General features: G+C 48.0%; 1 protein-coding gene across 1 annotated transcript in view; it reads right to left on the bottom strand.

Annotated features, from left to right (window-relative positions):
* Bcl7b (BAF chromatin remodeling complex subunit BCL7B) overlaps nt 1-2,500 on the bottom strand; it is a 15,039-nt gene that overhangs the window by 4,746 nt on the left and 7,793 nt on the right. The gene's annotated exons all lie outside the window — the stretch shown is intronic.

Genomic DNA, 2,500 nt, shown 5'->3' with positions numbered 1-2,500 from the left:
TCCATAGCGGAGCANCTAAGCAACACAAGAGGCAGGTACCCAGCCTCTTCTATAGCTGCATGGTTCTTCTCTGCCCTAACTACAACTTTCAACACTCAGCCCAGCCCCATCTACAGCCAGGTGTGGAGGTGAGCATACACACACAGAGACACACACACACACATAAAGCTGGGATATAGTTCAGTGGCAGAGTGCTTGCATAGCATTTCTGACACCCTGGGTGGCATCCCCAGCACTGCATGAAGTCGGGCATAATGGTGCCTGACTGTAATCCCAGGACCTGGGAGGCAAGAGGACCAGAAGTTTAAGGTCATCCTTGAATGTGTGTNCATACATATATGTATATGTGTATATATAGCAAGTTTGCAGCCAGCCTGGATTCCATGAGACTGTCTCAACAAACAAACAAGTCCTAAAAACAAAGCCCCCAAATAAAACAAAATAAAAAAACCAACGCGGCTGGAGTTAGCAGCCTGGATCAGCAGTTAGGAATGTTGGCTGCTCTTCCACAGGACCTGGGTTCTGCACCCACACAGCTGCTCACCACCATCTGTAACTGCATTTTCAAGGGATCTGATGCCCTTTTTGAGCCTCTGTAGGCACCAGGCATGCATGTGGTGCACAGGCTCACATGCAGTCAGAACACCCACACCCGAAATAAAAGAATTAAACAAATGAAAATGCCCACAAGAGCTAAACACTCAATTCAATAAACTAGGAGAGCAGGAGAAAAAGAAATAACCAAAGCAAAACCAGAGATTGATAAACATTACAATAGCTCTTTAAACGGGTTTCAGAAGCAACAAAATTGCCTATTGTGTAAAAGTCACAAATGCATCAAAACTAAGTGAAAGACTCAGTAAGCAAACACATAATGTCTTATTGGTTGATTGGCTGGTTTTTGAGAGAGTCCCACTATGTAGCCCAGGCTAGAACTCTTAAGTGTGGCGATTTGAATGAGAATGGTCTCTACAGGTTTCTATGTCTCTTTTGTTTGTTTGTTTGTTTGGAGACAGGGTTTCTCTGTATAGGCCTGGCTGTCCTGGAACTCACTTTGTAGACCAGGCTGGCCTTGAACTCAGAAATCCGCCTGCCTCTGCCTCCCAAGTGCTGGGATTAAAGGCGTGCGCCACCACCGCCTGGCGGTTTCTATGTTTCAATACTTGGTCTCCAGTTGGTGGAACCAAGAGAAGGATTAAGAGACGTGGCCTTGTTGGAAGAGGTGCTGGCTAGTTTCAGGTCCACTTGACACTAAGTCATTTGGGAAGAGGGATCCTCAATTGAGAAAATGTCCTCATCAGGCTGGCCTGTGGTGCATGCTCGTGAAGGATGATGGGCCGCCCCTGGGCTGGTGGTCCTGTGTGCTGTAAGAAAGCAGACTCATGGCCTCTGCTTAGGTTTCTGCCTCCAGGTTCCTGCCTTGAGTTCCTGCCCAGATTTAGCTGCAGATTGCTGGGAACCTGAGAATGTCAGGCAGTAGCAGGAAAGCTGGAAATTAGAATAAATCTTTCCCTCCCCAAGCAGCTAAAGGTCAAGGTCTTTANCATATCAATGAAAACTCCTGGGTGGAGGAGGTAGGGGCGGGCTTTGAATTTTCAAAAGACTCCCACCATTCATTCCCAGTGTACTCTCTGCTGCTTGCAGAGGGTTCTCAGCTATCCCAGCCACCACACCTTAGCCCTGCCACCACACCTTAGCCCTGCCACCACTGTAGACTCCAAACTCCAGACTCCTCTGGAACCAAAAGCCCAATTAAACTCCCTTTGAAAGTTGCCTAGGTCATGGTATCTCATCTCAACAACAGAAAAGTAACTATGACACCAGGTAAACCAGGATGGCCTGGACGCCTCAAGTGCAGAGACTGAAGGTGTACACTGCCATGCCCAGCTGGAGTGATGGGTTTTAAAACACAAAAGAATCCTGCAAAATCCCTCTGTACCAGCCCACTTGAAGGTTATGCGCAGCGGGCCCGCAGACATTTCAGGTCCCAAGTCTCCCTGTAAGCCTGAAGGCAAACACTAGGGGAAGCCGACCATCAAGGCAACCAGAAAGAGCTGGCCCCACCCATGTATGCTTTTGAGGACTGAGAAGGGGTAAGTTGGCAGTGTCCCCAGTAAGGAGCCAGGACAAATGTCCATCTGCATGAAAATGATGGAAATGGAGCCCTACTTCACACGTCTGCCCTGCCTCAGGTGTCTTATAATTGGAAAGGTAACAGCCAGCTTCTAGATTACATGCAAGATCATCTCTGGTGCCTCTAAGAAAGGCCATATTCCTTCTGTCCCCTTNATTATGGGGACGAGAGTCCTACCGCTGATCTGATTCCATTTCACTACATTGTCCACACCAACCTCAAACTCCCTCTGTAGCCTAGATAGGCTGTGACCCTGTGTTCTTCCTCTTCTGCCTCCTGAGCGCTTCTGGGACTGCAGGCCTGTGGCACTACCAGGCCCAACTAGTTAGTCATTTTGTTGTTTTATTTTCTTTTGTTTTGTTTTTC

Source organism: Mus caroli, chromosome 5 (assembly GCF_900094665.2).
Source record: "Mus caroli chromosome 5, CAROLI_EIJ_v1.1, whole genome shotgun sequence".
In the NCBI taxonomy this organism is placed as follows: Eukaryota; Metazoa; Chordata; class Mammalia; order Rodentia; family Muridae; genus Mus; species Mus caroli.
Note: the sequence above shows the minus strand (reverse complement) of the source record. Positions and strands in the feature narration are given on the sequence as shown.